Source organism: Astatotilapia calliptera, chromosome 22 (genome assembly GCF_964374335.1).
Source record: "Astatotilapia calliptera chromosome 22, fAstCal68.1, whole genome shotgun sequence".
Taxonomy (NCBI): domain Eukaryota; kingdom Metazoa; phylum Chordata; class Actinopteri; order Cichliformes; family Cichlidae; genus Astatotilapia; species Astatotilapia calliptera.
Genome location: NC_137442.1, coordinates 12,306,299 through 12,328,028, shown reverse-complemented (window position 1 = coordinate 12,328,028; position 21,730 = coordinate 12,306,299). Strand labels below are relative to the sequence as shown.

The following is a 21,730-nucleotide window of genomic DNA, read 5'->3' as shown; positions in this document are numbered from 1 at the left end:
TACAGCTACCTCAACAAGCCGCACTTTGTTGAGTTTAACACACAAAGGTTGATGAAGCTCTTGAAAACATATTTTTAAGTAAAGAAAGTAGATGTCAGGAGTGGGATTTGAACCCACGCCTCCATTTGGAGACCAGAAGTCCCTTTTGTCTGGAAGGAGCCTATCCTTGAGTCTGGCGCCTTAGACCACTCGGCCATCCTGACGAGTTGACCAACCACCTCTTCAAAGTCATCCTGGATGTTCAAATGTCCCAACCACCTCAGCAGGCTCCTTTCGATGTGGAGGAGTTGCAGCTGTAATCTGAGTTCCTCCTGAAATACTAAGCTTGTCATCCAATCTCCGAGGCCGAGCACTGCCACCCGACGGAGAAAACTCATTGCCGCTGCTTATATCTGTGAGCTCATGCTTTCATTCACTACCCACAGTTTGTGACCCTAGGTGAGAGTAGGGATGCTGGTAAACCTAGAGTGTTGCTTTTTTGCTAAGCTCTCTTGAAATTTAGTCCAGAATCATCAAATTAAATGGTGGAGATTTGGACTTGTGCAGACACGACAGTGTAACTTTGTTTTCTGTTACCATACATTCATCTTCCTTTGCACAACACGCCATTTGCTGTTCTCTATACACACGTGTTTTCGCTCTTGCGGGCATTTGCACAAAAGTCCCCTTGCCCAACGTGGGGCTCGAACCCACGACCCTGAGATTAAGAGTCTCATGCTCTCCCGACTGAGCTAGCTGGGCTTCTTCAGCAGCAAGGCTTTAAGATGGACACAGGTTCTTATAGCTGGGGGAGGTTGACTAGCATTTCAAGCGCAGGCAAAGAAAGCACAGGCTACTTTCAAGTTTTTCTATCATCCATTCAAGCTCTTATGTCCTTGTATGCATGCCACACCACGGGGCATGCTCCGATTGAGACGACTGAATGTCTCCCGGGGAATCTTCTCCCCAGATCTGGACCAGGGCATCACTGAGCTCCTGGACAGTCTGAGTTCCAACCTGGTGGTGTCAGATGGACCAAAGCTAAATGTCCCAGGGGACATTTATTGTATTGAATTTTGGTCAAGTAGGCCAATATAGGGTTGGGGGGTGGGGAGTGTCGGTCAGCGGTATCAGTCCCCACGCAAACTGCCTGCATACTCTTGTCGGATGAGGCCGGGAAGCAGGAAGAAAGCCAAGAGCCATTGCACCAGCGTAGGGTCTGACAGTGGGTCGGAGAATTTCATGCCCATACCTAACTGCACTCATTGTGCCGTTGCCTTGCCTGTAGAGGCCTGTGCATACCTCAGTGCATGTGCCTCTCCAGACCATCACTGACCCACCAGCAAAGCACTCATAATCAAGGATGTTACATTCAGCATAAAGTTCCCCACGACTTCTCGGGAAGCTTTCACATGTGTTATGTGTTCTAAGGTTAAATCCGCTGTCCTCTGTGAAAAGCACAGGGTGCCAGTGGTGGAGGTGGCAATTCTGGTATTCCATGACAAATGCCAGATACAAGCGGGATTTCAATTCAGGCTTCCACTTAGAAAGCAGAGCTCTGTCATGTTAACGAAAGCTCTTCACTACAAAAGTTCCTATAACCTGCAAAGCTGATTTCACAGCAACCCTACAGCTACCTCAACAAGCCGCACTTTGTTGAGTTTAACACACAAAGGTTGATGAAGCTCTTGAAAACATATTTTTAAGTAAAGAAAGTAGATGTCAGGAGTGGGATTTGAACCCACGCCTCCATTTGGAGACCAGAAGTCCCTTTTGTCTGGAAGGAGCCTATCCTTGAGTCTGGCGCCTTAGACCACTCGGCCATCCTGACGAGTTGACCAACCACCTCTTCAAAGTCATCCTGGATGTTCAAATGTCCGAACCACCTCAGCAGGCTCCTTTCGATGTGGAGGAGTTGCAGCTGTAATCTGAGTTCTTCCTGAAATACTAAGCTTGTCATCCAATCTCCGAGGCCGAGCACTGCCACCCGACGGAGAAAACTCATTGCCGCTGCTTATATCTGTGAGCTCATGCTTTCATTCACTACCCACAGTTTGTGGCCCTAGGTGAGAGTAGGGATGCTGGTAAACCTAGAGTGTTGCTTTTTTGCTAAGCTCTCTTGAAATTTAGTCCAGAATCATCAAATTAAATGGTGGAGATTTGGACTTGTGCAGACACGACAGTGTAACTTTGTTTTCTGTTACCATACATTCATCTTCCTTTGCACAACACACCATTTGCTGTTCTCTATACACACGTGTTTTCGCTCTTGCGGGCATTTGCACAAAAGTCCCCTCGCCCAACGTGGGGCTCGAACCCACGACCCTGAGATTAAGAGTCTCATGCTCTCCCGACTGAGCTAGCTGGGCTTCTTCAGCAGCAAGGCTTTAAGATGGACACAGGTTCTTATAGCTGGGGGAGGTTGACTAGCATTTCAAGCGCAGGCAAAGAAAGCACAGGCTACTTTCAAGTTTTTCTATCATCCATTCAAGCTCTTATGTCCTTGTATGCATGCCACACCACGGGGCATGCTCCGATTGAGACGACTGAATGTCTCCCGGGGAATCTTCTCCCCAGATCTGGACCAGGGCATCACTGAGCTCCTGGACAGTCTGAGTTCCAACCTGGTGGTGTCAGATGGACCAAAGCTAAATGTCCCAGGGGACATTTATTGTATTGAATTTTGGTCAAGTAGGCCAATATAGGGTTGGGGGGTGGGGAGTGTCGGTCAGCGGTATCAGTCCCCACGCAAACTGCCTGCATACTCTTGTCGGATGAGGCCGGGAAGCAGGAAGAAAGCCAAGAGCCATTGCACCAGCGTAGGGTCTGACAGTGGGTCGGAGAATTTCATGCCCATACCTAACTGCACTCATTGTGCCGTTGCCTTGCCTGTAGAGGCCTGTGCATACCTCAGTGCATGTGCCTCTCCAGACCATCACTGACCCACCAGCAAAGCACTCATAATCAAGGATGTTACATTCAGCATAAAGTTCCCCACGACTTCTCGGGAAGCTTTCACATGTGTTATGTGTTCTAAGGTTAAATCCGCTGTCCTCTGTGAAAAGCACAGGGTGCCAGTGGTGGAGGTGGCAATTCTGGTATTCCATGACAAATGCCAGATACAAGCGGGATTTCAATTCAGGCTTCCACTTAGAAAGCAGAGCTCTGTCATGTTAACGAAAGCTCTTCACTACAAAAGTTCCTATAACCTGCAAAGCTGATTTCACAGCAACCCTACAGCTACCTCAACAAGCCGCACTTTGTTGAGTTTAACACACAAAGGTTGATGAAGCTCTTGAAAACATATTTTTAAGTAAAGAAAGTAGATGTCAGGAGTGGGATTTGAACCCACGCCTCCATTTGGAGACCAGAAGTCCCTTTTGTCTGGAAGGAGCCTATCCTTGAGTCTGGCGCCTTAGACCACTCGGCCATCCTGACGAGTTGACCAACCACCTCTTCAAAGTCATCCTGGATGTTCAAATGTCCGAACCACCTCAGCAGGCTCCTTTCGATGTGGAGGAGTTGCAGCTGTAATCTGAGTTCCTCCTGAAATACTAAGCTTGTCATCCAATCTCCGAGGCCGAGCACTGCCACCCGACGGAGAAAACTCATTGCCGCTGCTTATATCTGTGAGCTCATGCTTTCATTCACTACCCACAGTTTGTGGCCCTAGGTGAGAGTAGGGATGCTGGTAAACCTAGAGTGTTGCTTTTTTGCTAAGCTCTCTTGAAATTTAGTCCAGAATCATCAAATTAAATGGTGGAGATTTGGACTTGTGCAGACACGACAGTGTAACTTTGTTTTCTGTTACCATACATTCATCTTCCTTTGCACAACACGCCATTTGCTGTTCTCTATACACACGTGTTTTCGCTCTTGCGGGCATTTGCACAAAAGTCCCCTCGCCCAACGTGGGGCTCGAACCCACGACCCTGAGATTAAGAGTCTCATGCTCTCCCGACTGAGCTAGCTGGGCTTCTTCAGCAGCAAGGCTTTAAGATGGACACAGGTTCTTATAGCTGGGGGAGGTTGACTAGCATTTCAAGCGCAGGCAAAGAAAGCACAGGCTACTTTCAAGTTTTTCTATCATCCATTCAAGCTCTTATGTCCTTGTATGCATGCCACACCACGGGGCATGCTCCGATTGAGACGACTGAATGTCTCCCGGGGAATCTTCTCCCCAGATCTGGACCAGGGCATCACTGAGCTCCTGGACAGTCTGAGTTCCAACCTGGTGGTGTCAGATGGACCAAAGCTAAATGTCCCAGGGGACATTTATTGTATTGAATTTTGGTCAAGTAGGCCAATATAGGGTTGGGGGGTGGGGAGTGTCGGTCAGCGGTATCAGTCCCCACGCAAACTGCCTGCATACTCTTGTCGGATGAGGCCGGGAAGCAGGAAGAAAGCCAAGAGCCATTGCACCAGCGTAGGGTCTGACAGTGGGTCGGAGAATTTCATGCCCATACCTAACTGCACTCATTGTGCCGTTGCCTTGCCTGTAGAGGCCTGTGCATACCTCAGTGCATGTGCCTCTCCAGACCATCACTGACCCACCAGCAAAGCACTCATAATCAAGGATGTTACATTCAGCATAAAGTTCCCCACGACTTCTCGGGAAGCTTTCACATGTGTTATGTGTTCTAAGGTTAAATCCGCTGTCCTCTGTGAAAAGCACAGGGTGCCAGTGGTGGAGGTGGCAATTCTGGTATTCCATGACAAATGCCAGATACAAGCGGGATTTCAATTCAGGCTTCCACTTAGAAAGCAGAGCTCTGTCATGTTAACGAAAGCTCTTCACTACAAAAGTTCCTATAACCTGCAAAGCTGATTTCACAGCAACCCTACAGCTACCTCAACAAGCCGCACTTTGTTGAGTTTAACACACAAAGGTTGATGAAGCTCTTGAAAACATATTTTTAAGTAAAGAAAGTAGATGTCAGGAGTGGGATTTGAACCCACGCCTCCATTTGGAGACCAGAAGTCCCTTTTGTCTGGAAGGAGCCTATCCTTGAGTCTGGCGCCTTAGACCACTCGGCCATCCTGATGAGTTGACCAACCACCTCTTCAAAGTCATCCTGGATGTTCAAATGTCCGAACCACCTCAGCAGGCTCCTTTCGATGTGGAGGAGTTGCAGCTGTAATCTGAGTTCCTCCTGAAATACTAAGCTTGTCATCCAATCTCCGAGGCCGAGCACTGCCACCCGACGGAGAAAACTCATTGCCGCTGCTTATATCTGTGAGCTCATGCTTTCATTCACTACCCACAGTTTGTGGCCCTAGGTGAGAGTAGGGATGCTGGTAAACCTAGAGTGTTGCTTTTTTGCTAAGCTCTCTTGAAATTTAGTCCAGAATCATCAAATTAAATGGTGGAGATTTGGACTTGTGCAGACACGACAATGTAACTTTGTTTTCTGTTACCATACATTCATCTTCCTTTGCACAACACGCCATTTGCTGTTCTCTATACACACGTGTTTTCTCTCTTGCGGGCATTTGCACAAAAGTCCCCTCGCCCAACGTGGGGCTCGAACCCACGACCCTGAGATTAAGAGTCTCATGCTCTCCCGACTGAGCTAGCTGGGCTTCTTCAGCAGCAAGGCTTTAAGATGGACACAGGTTCTTATAGCTGGGGGAGGTTGACTAGCATTTCAAGCGCAGGCAAAGAAAGCACAGGCTACTTTCAAGTTTTTCTATCATCCATTCAAGCTCTTATGTCCTTGTATGCATGCCACACCACGGGGCATGCTCCGATTGAGACGACTGAATGTCTCCCGGGGAATCTTCTCCCCAGATCTGGACCAGGGCATCACTGAGCTCCTGGACAGTCTGAGTTCCAACCTGGTGGTGTCAGATGGACCAAAGCTAAATGTCCCAGGGGACATTTATTGTATTGAATTTTGGTCAAGTAGGCCAATATAGGGTTGGGGGGTGGGGAGTGTCGGTCAGCGGTATCAGTCCCCACGCAAACTGCCTGCATACTCTTGTCGGATGAGGCCGGGAAGCAGGAAGAAAGCCAAGAGCCATTGCACCAGCGTAGGGTCTGACAGTGGGTCGGAGAATTTCATGCCCATACCTAACTGCACTCATTGTGCCGTTGCCTTGCCTGTAGAGGCCTGTGCATACCTCAGTGCATGTGCCTCTCCAGACCATCACTGACCCACCAGCAAAGCACTCATAATCAAGGATGTTACATTCAGCATAAAGTTCCCCACGACTTCTCGGGAAGCTTTCACATGTGTTATGTGTTCTAAGGTTAAATCCGCTGTCCTCTGTGAAAAGCACAGGGTGCCAGTGGTGGAGGTGGCAATTCTGGTATTCCATGACAAATGCCAGATACAAGCGGGATTTCAATTCAGGCTTCCACTTAGAAAGCAGAGCTCTGTCATGTTAACGAAAGCTCTTCACTACAAAAGTTCCTATAACCTGCAAAGCTGATTTCACAGCAACCCTACAGCTACCTCAACAAGCCGCACTTTGTTGAGTTTAACACACAAAGGTTGATGAAGCTCTTGAAAACATATTTTTAAGTAAAGAAAGTAGATGTCAGGAGTGGGATTTGAACCCACGCCTCCATTTGGAGACCAGAAGTCCCTTTTGTCTGGAAGGAGCCTATCCTTGAGTCTGGCGCCTTAGACCACTCGGCCATCCTGACGAGTTGACCAACCACCTCTTCAAAGTCATCCTGGATGTTCAAATGTCCGAACCACCTCAGCAGGCTCCTTTCGATGTGGAGGAGTTGCAGCTGTAATCTGAGTTCCTCCTGAAATACTAAGCTTGTCATCCAATCTCCGAGGCCGAGCACTGCCACCCGACGGAGAAAACTCATTGACGCTGCTTATATCTGTGAGCTCATGCTTTCATTCACTACCCACAGTTTGTGGCCCTAGGTGAGAGTAGGGATGCTGGTAAACCTAGAGTGTTGCTTTTTTGCTAAGCTCTCTTGAAATTTAGTCCAGAATCATCAAATTAAATGGTGGAGATTTGGACTTGTGCAGACACGACAGTGTAACTTTGTTTTCTGTTACCATACATTCATCTTCCTTTGCACAACACGCCAATTGCTGTTCTCTATACACACGTGTTTTCGCTCTTGCGGGCATTTGCACAAAAGTCCCCTCGCCCAACGTGGGGCTCGAACCCACGACCCTGAGATTAAGAGTCTCATGCTCTCCCGACTGAGCTAGCTGGGCTTCTTCAGCAGCAAGGCTTTAAGATGGACACAGGTTCTTATAGCTGGGGGAGGTTGACTAGCATTTCAAGCGCAGGCAAAGAAAGCACAGGCTACTTTCAAGTTTTTCTATCATCCATTCAAGCTCTTATGTCCTTGTATGCATGCCACACCACGGGGCATGCTCCGATTGAGACGACTGAATGTCTCCCGGGGAATCTTCTCCCCAGATCTGGACCAGGGCATCACTGAGCTCCTGGACAGTCTGAGTTCCAACCTGGTGGTGTCAGATGGACCAAAGCTAAATGTCCCAGGGGACATTTATTGTATTGAATTTTGGTCAAGTAGGCCAATATAGGGTTGGGGGGTGGGGAGTGTCGGTCAGCGGTATCAGTCCCCACGCAAACTGCCTGCATACTCTTGTCGGATGAGGCCGGGAAGCAGGAAGAAAGCCAAGAGCCATTGCACCAGCGTAGGGTCTGACAGTGGGTCGGAGAATTTCATGCCCATACCTAACTGCACTCATTGTGCCGTTGCCTTGCCTGTAGAGGCCTGTGCATACCTCAGTGCATGTGCCTCTCCAGACCATCACTGACCCACCAGCAAAGCACTCATAATCAAGGATGTTACATTCAGCATAAAGTTCCCCACGACTTCTCGGGAAGCTTTCACATGTGTTATGTGTTCTAAGGTTAAATCCGCTGTCCTCTGTGAAAAGCACAGGGTGCCAGTGGTGGAGGTGGCAATTCTGGTATTCCATGACAAATGCCAGATACAAGCGGGATTTCAATTCAGGCTTCCACTTAGAAAGCAGAGCTCTGTCATGTTAACGAAAGCTCTTCACTACAAAAGTTCCTATAACCTGCAAAGCTGATTTCACAGCAACCCTACAGCTACCTCAACAAGCCGCACTTTGTTGAGTTTAACACACAAAGGTTGATGAAGCTCTTGAAAACATATTTTTAAGTAAAGAAAGTAGATGTCAGGAGAGGGATTTGAACCCACGCCTCCATTTGGAGACCAGAAGTCCCTTTTGTCTGGAAGGAGCCTATCCTTGAGTCTGGCGCCTTAGAACACTCGGCCATCCTGACGAGTTGACCAACCACCTCTTCAAAGTCATCCTGGATGTTCAAATGTCCGAACCACCTCAGCAGGCTCCTTTCGATGTGGAGGAGTTGCAGCTGTAATCTGAGTTCCTCCTGAAATACTAAGCTTGTCATCCAATCTCCGAGGCCGAGCACTGCCACCCGACGGAGAAAACTCATTGCCGCTGCTTATATCTGTGAGCTCATGCTTTCATTCACTACCCACAGTTTGTGACCCTAGGTGAGAGTAGGGATGCTGGTAAACCTAGAGTGTTGCTTTTTTGCTAAGCTCTCTTGAAATTTAGTCCAGAATCATCAAATTAAATGGTGGAGATTTGGACTTGTGCAGACACGACAGTGTAACTTTGTTTTCTGTTACCATACATTCATCTTCCTTTGCACAACACGTTTTTGCTCTTGCGGGCATTTGCACAAAAGTCCCCTCGCCCAACGTGGGGCTCGAACCCACGACCCTGAGATTAAGAGTCTCATGCTCTCCCGACTGAGCTAGCTGGGCTTCTTCAGCAGCAAGGCTTTAAGATGGACACAGGTTCTTATAGCTGGGGGAGGTTGACTAGCATTTCAAGCGCAGGCAAAGAAAGCACAGGCTACTTTCAAGTTTTTCTATCATCCATTCAAGCTCTTATGTCCTTGTATGCATGCCACACCACGGGGCATGCTCCGATTGAGACGACTGAATGTCTCCCGGGGAATCTTCTCCCCAGATCTGGACCAGGGCATCACTGAGCTCCTGGACAGTCTGAGTTCCAACCTGGTGGTGTCAGATGGACCAAAGCTAAATGTCCCAGGGGTGTTGTATTGAATTTTGGTCAAGTAGGCCAATATAGGGTTGGGGGGTGGGGAGTGTCGGTCAGCGGTATCAGTCCCCACGCAAACTGCCTGCATACTCTTGTCGGATGAGGCCGGGAAGCAGGAAGAAAGCCAAGAGCCATTGCACCAGCGTAGGGTCTGACAGTGGGTCGGAGAATTTCATGCCCATACCTAACTGCACTCATTGTGCCGTTGCCTTGCCTGTAGAGGCCTGTGCATACCTCAGTGCATGTGCCTCTCCAGACCATCACTGACCCACCAGCAAAGCACTCATAATCAAGGATGTTACATTCAGCATAAAGTTCCCCACGACTTCTCGGGAAGCTTTCACATGTGTTATGTGTTCTAAGGTTAAATCCGCTGTCCTCTGTGAAAAGCACAGGGTGCCAGTGGTGGAGGTGGCAATTCTGGTATTCCATGACAAATGCCAGATACAAGCGGGATTTCAATTCAGGCTTCCACTTAGAAAGCAGAGCTCTGTCATGTTAACGAAAGCTCTTCACTACAAAAGTTCCTATAACCTGCAAAGCTGATTTCACAGCAACCCTACAGCTACCTCAACAAGCCGCACTTTGTTGAGTTTAACACACAAAGGTTGATGAAGCTCTTGAAAACATATTTTTAAGTAAAGAAAGTAGATGTCAGGAGTGGGATTTGAACCCACGCCTCCATTTGGAGACCAGAAGTCCCTTTTGTCTGGAAGGAGCCTATCCTTGAGTCTGGCGCCTTAGACCACTCGGCCATCCTGACGAGTTGACCAACCACCTCTTCAAAGTCATCCTGGATGTTCAAATGTCCGAACCACCTCAGCAGGCTCCTTTCGATGTGGAGGAGTTGCAGCTGTAATCTGAGTTCCTCCTGAAATACTAAGCTTGTCATCCAATCTCCGAGGTCGAGCACTGCCACCCGACGGAGAAAACTCATTGCCGCTGCTTATATCTGTGAGCTCATGCTTTCATTCACTACCCACAGTTTGTGGCCCTAGGTGAGAGTAGGGATGCTGGTAAACCTAGAGTGTTGCTTTTTTGCTAAGCTCTCTTGAAATTTAGTCCAGAATCATCAAATTAAATGGTGGAGATTTGGACTTGTGCAGACACGACAGTGTAACTTTGTTTTCTGTTACCATACATTCATCTTCCTTTGCACAACACGTTTTTGCTCTTGCGGGCATTTGCACAAAAGTCCCCTCGCCCAACGTGGGGCTCGAACCCACGACCCTGAGATTAAGAGTCTCATGCTCTCCCGACTGAGCTAGCTGGGCTTCTTCAGCAGTAAGGCTTTAAGATGGACACAGGTTCTTATAGCTGGGGGAGGTTGACTAGCATTTCAAGCGCAGGCAAAGAAAGCACAGGCTACTTTCAAGTTTTTCTATCATCCATTCAAGCTCTTATGTCCTTGTATGCATGCCACACCACGGGGCATGCTCCGATTGAGACGACTGAATGTCTCCCGGGGAATCTTCTCCCCAGATCTGGACCAGGGCATCACTGAGCTCCTGGACAGTCTGAGTTCCAACCTGGTGGTGTCAGATGGACCAAAGCTAAATGTCCCAGGGGTGTTGTATTGAATTTTGGTCAAGTAGGCCAATATAGGGTTGGGGGGTGGGGAGTGTCAGTCAGCGGTATCAGTCCCCACGCAAACTGCCTGCATACTCTTGTCGGATGAGGCCGGGCAGCAGGAAGAAAGCCAGGAGCCATTGCACCAGCGTAGGGTCTGACAGTGGGTCGGAGAATTTCATGCCCATACCTAACTGCACTCATTGTGCCGTTGCCTTGCCTGTAGAGGCCTGTGCATACCTCAGTGCATGTGCCTCTCCAGACCATCACTGACCCACCAGCAAAGCACTCATAATCAAGGATGTTACATTCAGCATAAAGTTCCCCACGACTTCTCGGGAAGCTTTCACATGTGTTATATGTTCTAAGGTTAAATCCGCTGTCCTCTGTGAAAAGCACAGGGTGCCAGTGGTGGAGGTGGCAATTCTGGTATTCCATGACAAATGCCAGATACAAGCGGGATTTCAATTCAGGCTTCCACTTAGAAAGCAGAGCTCTGTCATGTTAACGAAAGCTCTTCACTACAAAAGTTCCTATAACCTGCAAAGCTGATTTCACAGCAACCCTACAGCTACCTCAACAAGCCGCACTTTGTTGAGTTTAACACACAAAGGTTGATGAAGCTCTTGAAAACAGATGTTTAAGTAAAGAAAGTAGATGTCAGGAGTGGGATTTGAACCCACGCCTCCATTTGGAGACCAGAAGTCCCTTTTGTCTGGAAGGAGCCTATCCTTGAGTCTGGCGCCTTAGACCACTCGGCCATCCTGACGAGTTGACCAACCACCTCTTCAAAGTCATCCTGGATGTTCAAATGTCCGAACCACCTCAGCAGGCTCCTTTCGATGTGGAGGAGTTGCAGCTGTAATCTGAGTTCCTCCTGAAATACTAAGCTTGTCATCCAATCTCCGAGGCCGAGCACTGCCACCCGACGGAGAAAACTCATTGCCGCTGCTTATATCTGTGAGCTCATGCTTTCATTCACTACCCACAGTTTGTGACCCTAGGTGAGAGTAGGGATGCTGGTAAACCTAGAGTGTTGCTTTTTCGCTAAGCTCTCTTGAAATTTAGTCCAGAATCATCAAATTAAATGGTGGAGATGTGGACTTGTGCAGACACGACAGTGTAACTTTGGTTTCTGTTACCATACATTCATCTTCCTTTGCACAACACGCCATTTGCTGTTCTCTATACACACGTGTTTTCTCTCTTGCGGGCATTTGCACAAAAGTCCCCTCTCCCAACGTGGGGCTCGAACCCACGACCCTGAGATTAAGAGTCTCATGCTCTCCCGACTGAGCTAGCTGGGCTTCTTCAGCAGCAAGGCTTTAAGATGGACACAGGTTCTTATAGCTGGGGGAGGTTGACTAGCATTTCAAGCGCAGGCAAAGAAAGCACAGGCTACTTTCAAGTTTTTCCATCATCCATTCAAGCTCTTATGTCCTTGTATGCATGCCACACCACGGGGCATGCTCCGATTGAGACGACTGAATGTCTCCCGGGGAATCTTCTCCCCAGATCTGGACCAGGGCATCACTGAGCTCCTGGACAGTCTGAGTTCCAACCTGGTGGTGTCAGATGGACCAAAGCTAAATGTCCCAGGGGTGTTGTATTGAATTTTGGTCAAGTAGGCCAATATAGGGTTGGGGGGTGGGGAGTGTCGGTCAGCGGTATCAGTCCCCACGCAAACTGCCTGCATACTCTTGTCGGATGAGGCCGGGAAGCAGGAAGAAAGCCAGGAGCCATTGCACCAGCGTAGGGTCTGACAGTGGGTCGGAGAATTTCATGCCCATACCTAACTGCACTCATTGTGCCGTTGCCTTGCCTGTAGAGGCCTGTGCATACCTCAGTGCATGTGCCTCTCCAGACCATCACTGACCCACCAGCAAAGCACTCATAATCAAGGATGTTACATTCAGCATAAAGTTCCCCACGACTTCTCGGGAAGCTTTCACATGTGTTATGTGTTCTAAGGTTAAATCCGCTTTCCTCTGTGAAAAGCACAGGGTGCCAGTGGTGGAGGTGGCAATTCTGGTATTCCATGACAAATGCCAGATACAAGCGGGATTTCAATTCAGGCTTCCACTTAGAAAGCAGAGCTCTGTCATGTTAACGAAAGCTCTTCACTACAAAAGTTCCTATAACCTGCAAAGCTGATTTCACAGCAACCCTACAGCTACCTCAACAAGCCGCACTTTGTTGAGTTTAACACACAAAGGTTGATGAAGCTCTTGAAAACATATTTTTAAGTAAAGAAAGTAGATGTCAGGAGTGGGATTTGAACCCACGCCTCCATTTGGAGACCAGAAGTCCCTTTTGTCTGGAAGGAGCCTATCCTTGAGTCTGGCGCCTTAGACCACTCGGCCATCCTGACGAGTTGACCAACCACCTCTTCAAAGTCATCCTGGATGTTCAAATGTCCCAACCACCTCAGCAGGCTCCTTTCGATGTGGAGGAGTTGCAGCTGTAATCTGAGTTCCTCCTGAAATACTAAGCTTGTCATCCAATCTCCGAGGCCGAGCACTGCCACCCGACGGAGAAAACTCATTGCCGCTGCTTATATCTGTGAGCTCATGCTTTCATTCACTACCCACAGTTTGTGACCCTAGGTGAGAGTAGGGATGCTGGTAAACCTAGAGTGTTGCTTTTTTGCTAAGCTCTCTTGAAATTTAGTCCAGAATCATCAAATTAAATGGTGGAGATTTGGACTTGTGCAGACACGACAGTGTAACTTTGTTTTCTGTTACCATACATTCATCTTCCTTTGCACAACACGCCATTTGCTGTTCTCTATACACACGTGTTTTCTCTCTTGCGGGCATTTGCACAAAAGTCCCCTCGCCCAACGTGGGGCTCGAACCCACGACCCTGAAATTAAGAGTCTCATGCTCTCCCGACTGAGCTAGCTGGGCTTCTTCAGCAGCAAGGCTTTAAGATGGACACAGGTTCTTATAGCTGGGGGAGGTTGACTAGCATTTCAAGCGCAGGCAAAGAAAGCACAGGCTACTTTCAAGTTTTTCTATCATCCATTCAAGCTCTTATGTCCTTGTATGCATGCCACACCACGGGGCATGCTCCGATTGAGACGACTGAATGTCTCCCGGGGAATCTTCTCCCCAGATCTGGACCAGGGCATCACTGAGCTCCTGGACAGTCTGAGTTCCAACCTGGTGGTGTCAGATGGACCAAAGCTAAATGTCCCAGGGGACATTTATTGTATTGAATTTTGGTCAAGTAGGCCAATATAGGGTTGGGGGGTGGGGAGTGTCGGTCAGCGGTATCAGTCCCCACGCAAACTGCCTGCATACTCTTGTCGGATGAGGCCGGGAAGCAGGAAGAAAGCCAAGAGCCATTGCACCAGCGTAGGGTCTGACAGTGGGTCGGAGAATTTCATGCCCATACCTAACTGCACTCATTGTGCCGTTGCCTTGCCTGTAGAGGCCTGTGCATACCTCAGTGCATGTGCCTCTCCAGACCATCACTGACCCACCAGCAAAGCACTCATAATCAAGGATGTTACATTCAGCATAAAGTTCCCCACGACTTCTCGGGAAGCTTTCACATGTGTTATGTGTTCTAAGGTTAAATCCGCTGTCCTCTGTGAAAAGCACAGGGTGCCAGTGGTGGAGGTGGCAATTCTGGTATTCCATGACAAATGCCAGATACAAGCGGGATTTCAATTCAGGCTTCCACTTAGAAAGCAGAGCTCTGTCATGTTAACGAAAGCTCTTCACTACAAAAGTTCCTATAACCTGCAAAGCTGATTTCACAGCAACCCTACAGCTACCTCAACAAGCCGCACTTTGTTGAGTTTAACACACAAAGGTTGATGAAGCTCTTGAAAACATATTTTTAAGTAAAGAAAGTAGATGTCAGGAGTGGGATTTGAACACACGCCTCCATTTGGAGACCAGAAGTCCCTTTTGTCTGGAAGGAGCCTATCCTTGAGTCTGGCGCCTTAGACCACTCGGCCATCCTGACGAGTTGACCAACCACCTCTTCAAAGTCATCCTGGATGTTCAAATGTCCCAACCACCTCAGCAGGCTCCTTTCGATGTGGAGGAGTTGCAGCTGTAATCTGAGTTCCTCCTGAAATACTAAGCTTGTCATCCAATCTCCGAGGCCGAGCACTGCCACCCGACGGAGAAAACTCATTGCCGCTGCTTATATCTGTGAGCTCATGCTTTCATTCACTACCCACAGTTTGTGGCCCTAGGTGAGAGTAGGGATGCTGGTAAACCTAGAGTGTTGCTTTTTTGCTAAGCTCTCTTGAAATTTAGTCCAGAATCATCAAATTAAATGGTGGAGATTTGGACTTGTGCAGACACGACAGTGTAACTTTGTTTTCTGTTACCATACATTCATCTTCCTTTGCACAACACGCCATTTGCTGTTCTCTATACACACGTGTTTTCGCTCTTGCGGGCATTTGCACAAAAGTCCCCTCGCCCAACGTGGGGCTCGAACCCACGACCCTGAGATTAAGAGTCTCATGCTCTCCCGACTGAGCTAGCTGGGCTTCTTCAGCAGCAAGGCTTTAAGATGGACACAGGTTCTTATAGCTGGGGGAGGTTGACTAGCATTTCAAGCGCAGGCAAAGAAAGCACAGACTACTTTCAAGTTTTTCTATCATCCATTCAAGCTCTTATGTCCTTGTATGCATGCCACACCACGGGGCATGCTCCGATTGAGACGACTGAATGTCTCCCGGGGAATCTTCTCCCCAGATCTGGACCAGGGCATCACTGAGCTCCTGGACAGTCTGAGTTCCAACCTGGTGGCGTCAGATGGACCAAAGCTAAATGTCCCAGGGGTGTTGTATTGAATTTTGGTCAAGTAGGCCAATATAGGGTTGGGGGGTGGGGAGTGTCGGTCAGCGGTATCAGTCCCCACGCAAACTGCCTGCATACTCTTGTCGGATGAGGCCGGGAAGCAGGAAGAAAGCCAAGAGCCATTGCACCAGCGTAGGGTCTGACAGTGGGTCGGAGAATTTCATGCCCATACCTAACTGCACTCATTGTGCCGTTGCCTTGCCTGTAGAGGCCTGTGCATACCTCAGTGCATGTGCCTCTCCAGACCATCACTGACCCACCAGCAAAGCACTCATAATCAAGGATGTTACATTCAGCATAAAGTTCCCCACGACTTCTCGGGAAGCTTTCACATGTGTTATGTGTTCTAAGGTTAAATCCGCTGTCCTCTGTGAAAAGCACAGGGTGCCAGTGGTGGAGGTGGCAATTCTGGTATTCCATGACAAATGCCAGATACAAGCGGGACTTCAATTCAGGCTTCCACTTAGAAAGCAGAGCTCTGTCATGTTAACGAAAGCTCTTCACTACAAAAGTTCCTATAACCTGCAAAGCTGATTTCACAGCAACCCTACAGCTACCTCAACAAGCCGCACTTTGTTGAGTTTAACACACAAAGGTTGATGAAGCTCCTGAAAACATATTTTTAAGTAAAGAAAGTAGATGTCAGGAGTGGGATTTGAACCCACGCCTCCATTTGGAGACCAGAAGTCCCTTTTGTCTGGAAGGAGCCTATCCTTGAGTCTGGCGCCTTAGACCACTCGGCCATCCTGACGAGTTGACCAACCACCTCTTCAAAGTCATCCTGGATGTTCAAATGTCCCAACCACCTCAGCAGGCTCCTTTCGATGTGGAGGAGTTGCAGCTGTAATCTGAGTTCCTCCTGAAATACTAAGCTTGTCATCCAATCTCCGAGGCCGAGCACTGCCACCCGACGGAGAAAACTCATTGCCGCTGCTTATATCTGTGAGCTCATGCTTTCATTCACTACCCACAGTTTGTGACCCTAGGTGAGAGTAGGGATGCTGGTAAACCTAGAGTGTTGCTTTTTTGCTAAGCTCTCTTGAAATTTAGTCCAGAATCATCAAATTAAATGGTGGAGATTTGGACTTGTGCAGACACGACAGTGTAACTTTGTTTTCTGTTACCATACATTCATCTTCCTTTGCACAACACGCCATTTGCTGTTCTCTATACACACGTGTTTTCGCTCTTGCGGGCATTTGCACAAAAGTCCCCTCGCCCAACGTGGGGCTCGAACCCACGACCCTGAGATTAAGAGTCTCATGCTCTCCCGACTGAGCTAGCTGGGCTTCTTCAGCAGCAAGGCTTTAAGATGGACACAGGTTCTTATAGCTGGGGGAGGTTGACTAGCATTTCAAGCGCAGGCAAAGAAAGCACAGGCTACTTTCAAGTTTTTCTATCATCCATTCAAGCTCTTATGTCCTTGTATGCATGCCACACCACGGGGCATGCTCCGATTGAGACGACTGAATGTCTCCCGGGGAATCTTCTCCCCAGATCTGGACCAGGGCATCACTGAGCTCCTGGACAGTCTGAGTTCCAACCTGGTGGTGTCAGATGGACCAAAGCTAAATGTCCCAGGGGACATTTATTGTATTGAATTTTGGTCAAGTAGGCCAATATAGGGTTGGGGGGTGGGGAGTGTCGGTCAGCGGTATCAGTCCCCACGCAAACTGCCTGCATACTCTTGTCGGATGAGGCCGGGAAGCAGGAAGAAAGCCAAGAGCCATTGCACCAGCGTAGGGTCTGACAGTGGGTCGGAGAATTTCATGCCCATACCTAACTGCACTCATTGTGCCGTTGCCTTGCCTGTAGAGGCCTGTGCATACCTCAGTGCATGTGCCTCTCCAGACCATCACTGACCCACCAGCAAAGCACTCATAATCAAGGATGTTACATTCAGCATAAAGTTCCCCACGACTTCTCGGGAAGCTTTCACATGTGTTATGTGTTCTAAGGTTAAATCCGCTGTCCTCTGTGAAAAGCACAGGGTGCCAGTGGTGGAGGTGGCAATTCTGGTATTCCATGACAAATGCCAGATACAAGCGGGATTTCAATTCAGGCTTCCACTTAGAAAGCAGAGCTCTGTCATGTTAACGAAAGCTCTTCACTACAAAAGTTCCTATAACCTGCAAAGCTGATTTCACAGCAACCCTACAGCTACCTCAACAAGCCGCACTTTGTTGAGTTTAACACACAAAGGTTGATGAAGCTCTTGAAAACATATTTTTAAGTAAAGAAAGTAGATGTCAGGAGTGGGATTTGAACCCACGCCTCCATTTGGAGACCAGAAGTCCCTTTTGTCTGGAAGGAGCCTATCCTTGAGTCTGGCGCCTTAGACCACTCGGCCATCCTGACGAGTTGACCAACCACCTCTTCAAAGTCATCCTGGATGTTCAAATGTCCCAACCACCTCAGCAGGCTCCTTTCGATGTGGAGGAGTTGCAGCTGTAATCTGAGTTCCTCCTGAAATACTAAGCTTGTCATCCAATCTCCGAGGCCGAGCACTGCCACCCGACGGAGAAAACTCATTGCCGCTGCTTATATCTGTGAGCTCATGCTTTCATTCACTACCCACAGTTTGTGGCCCTAGGTGAGAGTAGGGATGCTGGTAAACCTAGAGTGTTGCTTTTTTGCTAAGCTCTCTTGAAATTTAGTCCAGAATCATCAAATTAAATGGTGGAGATTTGGACTTGTGCAGACACGACAGTGTAACTTTGTTTTCTGTTACCATACATTCATCTTCCTTTGCACAACACGCCATTTGCTGTTCTCTATACACACGTGTTTTCTCTCTTGCGGGCATTTGCACAAAAGTCCCCTCGCCCAACGTGGGGCTCGAACCCACGACCCTGAGATTAAGAGTCTCATGCTCTCCCGACTGAGCTAGCTGGGCTTCTTCAGCAGCAAGGCTTTAAGATGGACACAGGTTCTTATAGCTGGGGGAGGTTGACTAGCATTTCAAGCGCAGGCAAAGAAAGCACAGGCTACTTTCAAGTTTTTCTATCATCCATTCAAGCTCTTATGTCCTTGTATGCATGCCACACCACGGGGCATGCTCCGATTGAGACGACTGAATGTCTCCCGGGGAATCTTCTCCCCAGATCTGGACCAGGGCATCACTGAGCTCCTGGACAGTCTGAGTTCCAACCTGGTGGTGTCAGATGGACCAAAGCTAAATGTCCCAGGGGACATTTATTGTATTGAATTTTGGTCAAGTAGGCCAATATAGGGTTGGGGGGTGGGGAGTGTCGGTCAGCGGTATCAGTCCCCACGCAAACTGCCTGCATACTCTTGTCGGATGAGGCCGGGAAGCAGGAAGAAAGCCAAGAGCCATTGCACCAGCGTAGGGTCTGACAGTGGGTCGGAGAATTTCATGCCCATACCTAACTGCACTCATTGTGCCGTTGCCTTGCCTGTAGAGGCCTGTGCATACCTCAGTGCATGTGCCTCTCCAGACCATCACTGACCCACCAGCAAAGCACTCATAATCAAGGATGTTACATTCAGCATAAAGTTCCCCACGACTTCTCGGGAAGCTTTCACATGTGTTATGTGTTCTAAGGTTAAATCCGCTGTCCTCTGTGAAAAGCACAGGGTGCCAGTGGTGGAGGTGGCAATTCTGGTATTCCATGACAAATGCCAGATACAAGCGGGATTTCAATTCAGGCTTCCACTTAGAAAGCAGAGCTCTGTCATGTTAACGAAAGCTCTTCACTACAAAAGTTCCTATAACCTGCAAAGCTGATTTCACAGCAACCCTACAGCTACCTCAACAAGCCGCACTTTGTTGAGTTTAACACACAAAGGTTGATGAAGCTCTTGAAAACATATTTTTAAGTAAAGAAAGTAGATGTCAGGAGTGGGATTTGAACCCACGCCTCCATTTGGAGACCAGAAGTCCCTTTTGTCTGGAAGGAGCCTATCCTTGAGTCTGGCGCCTTAGACCACTCGGCCATCCTGACGAGTTGACCAACCACCTCTTCAAAGTCATCCTGGATGTTCAAATGTCCGAACCACCTCAGCAGGCTCCTTTCGATGTGGAGGAGTTGCAGCTGTAATCTGAGTTCCTCCTGAAATACTAAGCTTGTCATCCAATCTCCGAGGCCGAGCACTGCCACCCGACGGAGAAAACTCATTGCCGCTGCTTATATCTGTGAGCTCATGCTTTCATTCACTACCCACAGTTTGTGACCCTAGGTGAGAGTAGGGATGCTGGTAAACCTAGAGTGTTGCTTTTTTGCTAAGCTCTCTTGAAATTTAGTCCAGAATCATCAAATTAAATGGTGGAGATTTGGACTTGTGCAGACACGACAGTGTAACTTTGTTTTCTGTTACCATACATTCATCTTCCTTTGCACAACACGCCATTTGCTGTTCTCTATACACACGTGTTTTCGCTCTTGCGGGCATTTGCACAAAAGCCCCCTCGCCCAACGTGGGGCTCGAACCCACGACCCTGAGATTAAGAGTCTCATGCTCTCCCGACTGAGCTAGCTGGGCTTCTTCAGCAGCAAGGCTTTAAGATGGACACAGGTTCTTATAGCTGGGGGAGGTTGACTAGCATTTCAAGCGCAGGCAAAGAAAGCACAGGCTACTTTCAAGTTTTTCTATCATCCATTCAAGCTCTTATGTCCTTGTATGCATGCCACACCACGGGGCATGCTCCGATTGAGACGACTGAATGTCTCCCGGGGAATCTTCTCCCCAGATCTGGACCAGGGCATCACTGAGCTCCTGGACAGTCTGAGTTCCAACCTGGTGGTGTCAGATGGACCAAAGCTAAATGTCCCAGGGGACATTTATTGTATTGAATTTTGGTCAAGTAGGCCAATATAGGGTTGGGGGGTGGGGAGTGTCGGTCAGCGGTATCAGTCCCCACGCAAACTGCCTGCATACTCTTGTCGGATGAGGCCGGGAAGCAGGAAGAAAGCCAAGAGCCATTGCACCAGCGTAGGGTCTGACAGTGGGTCGGAGAATTTCATGCCCATACCTAACTGCACTCATTGTGCCGTTGCCTTGCCTGTAGAGGCCTGTGCATACCTCAGTGCATGTGCCTCTCCAGACCATCACTGACCCACCAGCAAAGCACTCATAATCAAGGATGTTACATTCAGCATAAAGTTCCCCACGACTTCTCGGGAAGCTTTCACATGTGTTATGTGTTCTAAGGTTAAATCCGCTGTCCTCTGTGAAAAGCACAGGGTGCCAGTGGTGGAGGTGGCAATTCTGGTATTCCATGACAAATGCCAGATACAAGCGGGATTTCAATTCAGGCTTCCACTTAGAAAGCAGAGCTCTGTCATGTTAACGAAAGCTCTTCACTACAAAAGTTCCTATAACCTGCAAAGCTGATTTCACAGCAACCCTACAGCTACCTCAACAAGCCGCACTTTGTTGAGTTTAACACACAAAGGTTGATGAAGCTCTTGAAAACATATTTTTAAGTAAAGAAAGTAGATGTCAGGAGTGGGATTTGAACCCACGCCTCCATTTGGAGACCAGAAGTCCCTTTTGTCTGGAAGGAGCCTATCCTTGAGTCTGGCGCCTTAGACCACTCGGCCATCCTGACGAGTTGACCAACCACCTCTTCAAAGTCATCCTGGATGTTCAAATGTCCCAACCACCTCAGCAGGCTCCTTTCGATGTGGAGGAGTTGCAGCTGTAATCTGAGTTCCTCCTGAAATACTAAGCTTGTCATCCAATCTCCGAGGCCGAGCACTGCCACCCGACGGAGAAAACTCATTGCCGCTGCTTATATCTGTGAGCTCATGCTTTCATTCACTACCCACAGTTTGTGACCCTAGGTGAGAGTAGGGATGCTGGTAAACCTAGAGTGTTGCTTTTTTGCTAAGCTCTCTTGAAATTTAGTCCAGAATCATCAAATTAAATGGTGGAGATTTGGACTTGTGCAGACACGACAGTGTAACTTTGTTTTCTGTTACCATACATTCATCTTCCTTTGCACAACACGCCATTTGCTGTTCTCTATACACACGTGTTTTCGCTCTTGCGGGCATTTGCACAAAAGCCCCCTCGCCCAACGTGGGGCTCGAACCCACGACCCTGAGATTAAGAGTCTCATGCTCTCCCGACTGAGCTAGCTGGGCTTCTTCAGCAGCAAGGCTTTAAGATGGATACAGGTTCTTATAGCTGGGGGAGGTTGACTAGCATTTCAAGCGCAGGCAAAGAAAGCACAGGCTACTTTCAAGTTTTTCTATCATCCATTCAAGCTCTTATGTCCTTGTATGCATGCCACACCACGGGGCATGCTCCGATTGA

The 21,730-nt window shown here is 48.5% G+C and overlaps 28 non-coding genes across 28 annotated transcripts; all 28 read right to left on the bottom strand.

The window, feature by feature from the left end:
* Nucleotides 1-92: 92 nt before the first annotated feature.
* trnal-caa (transfer RNA leucine (anticodon CAA)) lies at nucleotides 93-203 on the bottom strand. The gene is made up of 2 exons: nucleotides 166-203; nucleotides 93-138 (listed from the first exon to the last, which is right to left on the bottom strand). It is a non-coding gene; the product is annotated as a tRNA-Leu (tRNA).
* Nucleotides 204-668: 465 nt separating this feature from the next.
* Nucleotides 669-741, bottom strand: trnak-cuu (transfer RNA lysine (anticodon CUU)). Its single transcript has one exon. It is a non-coding gene; the product is annotated as a tRNA-Lys (tRNA).
* Nucleotides 742-1,699: 958 nt separating this feature from the next.
* Nucleotides 1,700-1,810, bottom strand: trnal-caa (transfer RNA leucine (anticodon CAA)). Its single transcript has 2 exons — nucleotides 1,773-1,810; nucleotides 1,700-1,745 (listed from the first exon to the last, which is right to left on the bottom strand). It is a non-coding gene; the product is annotated as a tRNA-Leu (tRNA).
* A 465-nt stretch (nucleotides 1,811-2,275) lies between these two features.
* trnak-cuu (transfer RNA lysine (anticodon CUU)) lies at nucleotides 2,276-2,348 on the bottom strand. Its single transcript has one exon. It is a non-coding gene; the product is annotated as a tRNA-Lys (tRNA).
* Nucleotides 2,349-3,306: 958 nt separating this feature from the next.
* Nucleotides 3,307-3,417, bottom strand: trnal-caa (transfer RNA leucine (anticodon CAA)). Its single transcript has 2 exons — nucleotides 3,380-3,417; nucleotides 3,307-3,352 (listed from the first exon to the last, which is right to left on the bottom strand). It is a non-coding gene; the product is annotated as a tRNA-Leu (tRNA).
* Nucleotides 3,418-3,882: 465 nt separating this feature from the next.
* Nucleotides 3,883-3,955, bottom strand: trnak-cuu (transfer RNA lysine (anticodon CUU)). Its single transcript has one exon. It is a non-coding gene; the product is annotated as a tRNA-Lys (tRNA).
* Nucleotides 3,956-4,913: 958 nt separating this feature from the next.
* trnal-caa (transfer RNA leucine (anticodon CAA)) lies at nucleotides 4,914-5,024 on the bottom strand. Its single transcript has 2 exons — nucleotides 4,987-5,024; nucleotides 4,914-4,959 (listed from the first exon to the last, which is right to left on the bottom strand). It is a non-coding gene; the product is annotated as a tRNA-Leu (tRNA).
* A 465-nt stretch (nucleotides 5,025-5,489) lies between these two features.
* Nucleotides 5,490-5,562, bottom strand: trnak-cuu (transfer RNA lysine (anticodon CUU)). The gene has a single exon. It is a non-coding gene; the product is annotated as a tRNA-Lys (tRNA).
* A 958-nt stretch (nucleotides 5,563-6,520) lies between these two features.
* trnal-caa (transfer RNA leucine (anticodon CAA)) lies at nucleotides 6,521-6,631 on the bottom strand. The gene is made up of 2 exons: nucleotides 6,594-6,631; nucleotides 6,521-6,566 (listed from the first exon to the last, which is right to left on the bottom strand). It is a non-coding gene; the product is annotated as a tRNA-Leu (tRNA).
* A 465-nt stretch (nucleotides 6,632-7,096) lies between these two features.
* On the bottom strand, nucleotides 7,097-7,169 carry trnak-cuu (transfer RNA lysine (anticodon CUU)). The gene has a single exon. It is a non-coding gene; the product is annotated as a tRNA-Lys (tRNA).
* A 958-nt stretch (nucleotides 7,170-8,127) lies between these two features.
* On the bottom strand, nucleotides 8,128-8,238 carry trnal-caa (transfer RNA leucine (anticodon CAA)). Its single transcript has 2 exons — nucleotides 8,201-8,238; nucleotides 8,128-8,173 (listed from the first exon to the last, which is right to left on the bottom strand). It is a non-coding gene; the product is annotated as a tRNA-Leu (tRNA).
* Nucleotides 8,239-8,676: 438 nt separating this feature from the next.
* On the bottom strand, nucleotides 8,677-8,749 carry trnak-cuu (transfer RNA lysine (anticodon CUU)). Its single transcript has one exon. It is a non-coding gene; the product is annotated as a tRNA-Lys (tRNA).
* Nucleotides 8,750-9,702: 953 nt separating this feature from the next.
* On the bottom strand, nucleotides 9,703-9,813 carry trnal-caa (transfer RNA leucine (anticodon CAA)). Its single transcript has 2 exons — nucleotides 9,776-9,813; nucleotides 9,703-9,748 (listed from the first exon to the last, which is right to left on the bottom strand). It is a non-coding gene; the product is annotated as a tRNA-Leu (tRNA).
* Nucleotides 9,814-10,251: 438 nt separating this feature from the next.
* On the bottom strand, nucleotides 10,252-10,324 carry trnak-cuu (transfer RNA lysine (anticodon CUU)). The gene has a single exon. It is a non-coding gene; the product is annotated as a tRNA-Lys (tRNA).
* Nucleotides 10,325-11,277: 953 nt separating this feature from the next.
* On the bottom strand, nucleotides 11,278-11,388 carry trnal-caa (transfer RNA leucine (anticodon CAA)). The gene is made up of 2 exons: nucleotides 11,351-11,388; nucleotides 11,278-11,323 (listed from the first exon to the last, which is right to left on the bottom strand). It is a non-coding gene; the product is annotated as a tRNA-Leu (tRNA).
* Nucleotides 11,389-11,853: 465 nt separating this feature from the next.
* On the bottom strand, nucleotides 11,854-11,926 carry trnak-cuu (transfer RNA lysine (anticodon CUU)). The gene has a single exon. It is a non-coding gene; the product is annotated as a tRNA-Lys (tRNA).
* Nucleotides 11,927-12,879: 953 nt separating this feature from the next.
* trnal-caa (transfer RNA leucine (anticodon CAA)) lies at nucleotides 12,880-12,990 on the bottom strand. Its single transcript has 2 exons — nucleotides 12,953-12,990; nucleotides 12,880-12,925 (listed from the first exon to the last, which is right to left on the bottom strand). It is a non-coding gene; the product is annotated as a tRNA-Leu (tRNA).
* Nucleotides 12,991-13,455: 465 nt separating this feature from the next.
* trnak-cuu (transfer RNA lysine (anticodon CUU)) lies at nucleotides 13,456-13,528 on the bottom strand. The gene has a single exon. It is a non-coding gene; the product is annotated as a tRNA-Lys (tRNA).
* Nucleotides 13,529-14,486: 958 nt separating this feature from the next.
* On the bottom strand, nucleotides 14,487-14,597 carry trnal-caa (transfer RNA leucine (anticodon CAA)). Its single transcript has 2 exons — nucleotides 14,560-14,597; nucleotides 14,487-14,532 (listed from the first exon to the last, which is right to left on the bottom strand). It is a non-coding gene; the product is annotated as a tRNA-Leu (tRNA).
* Nucleotides 14,598-15,062: 465 nt separating this feature from the next.
* trnak-cuu (transfer RNA lysine (anticodon CUU)) lies at nucleotides 15,063-15,135 on the bottom strand. The gene has a single exon. It is a non-coding gene; the product is annotated as a tRNA-Lys (tRNA).
* A 953-nt stretch (nucleotides 15,136-16,088) lies between these two features.
* Nucleotides 16,089-16,199, bottom strand: trnal-caa (transfer RNA leucine (anticodon CAA)). Its single transcript has 2 exons — nucleotides 16,162-16,199; nucleotides 16,089-16,134 (listed from the first exon to the last, which is right to left on the bottom strand). It is a non-coding gene; the product is annotated as a tRNA-Leu (tRNA).
* A 465-nt stretch (nucleotides 16,200-16,664) lies between these two features.
* Nucleotides 16,665-16,737, bottom strand: trnak-cuu (transfer RNA lysine (anticodon CUU)). Its single transcript has one exon. It is a non-coding gene; the product is annotated as a tRNA-Lys (tRNA).
* Nucleotides 16,738-17,695: 958 nt separating this feature from the next.
* Nucleotides 17,696-17,806, bottom strand: trnal-caa (transfer RNA leucine (anticodon CAA)). Its single transcript has 2 exons — nucleotides 17,769-17,806; nucleotides 17,696-17,741 (listed from the first exon to the last, which is right to left on the bottom strand). It is a non-coding gene; the product is annotated as a tRNA-Leu (tRNA).
* Nucleotides 17,807-18,271: 465 nt separating this feature from the next.
* Nucleotides 18,272-18,344, bottom strand: trnak-cuu (transfer RNA lysine (anticodon CUU)). The gene has a single exon. It is a non-coding gene; the product is annotated as a tRNA-Lys (tRNA).
* Nucleotides 18,345-19,302: 958 nt separating this feature from the next.
* On the bottom strand, nucleotides 19,303-19,413 carry trnal-caa (transfer RNA leucine (anticodon CAA)). The gene is made up of 2 exons: nucleotides 19,376-19,413; nucleotides 19,303-19,348 (listed from the first exon to the last, which is right to left on the bottom strand). It is a non-coding gene; the product is annotated as a tRNA-Leu (tRNA).
* Nucleotides 19,414-19,878: 465 nt separating this feature from the next.
* trnak-cuu (transfer RNA lysine (anticodon CUU)) lies at nucleotides 19,879-19,951 on the bottom strand. Its single transcript has one exon. It is a non-coding gene; the product is annotated as a tRNA-Lys (tRNA).
* A 958-nt stretch (nucleotides 19,952-20,909) lies between these two features.
* Nucleotides 20,910-21,020, bottom strand: trnal-caa (transfer RNA leucine (anticodon CAA)). The gene is made up of 2 exons: nucleotides 20,983-21,020; nucleotides 20,910-20,955 (listed from the first exon to the last, which is right to left on the bottom strand). It is a non-coding gene; the product is annotated as a tRNA-Leu (tRNA).
* A 465-nt stretch (nucleotides 21,021-21,485) lies between these two features.
* trnak-cuu (transfer RNA lysine (anticodon CUU)) lies at nucleotides 21,486-21,558 on the bottom strand. Its single transcript has one exon. It is a non-coding gene; the product is annotated as a tRNA-Lys (tRNA).
* Nucleotides 21,559-21,730: the final 172 nt, after the last annotated feature.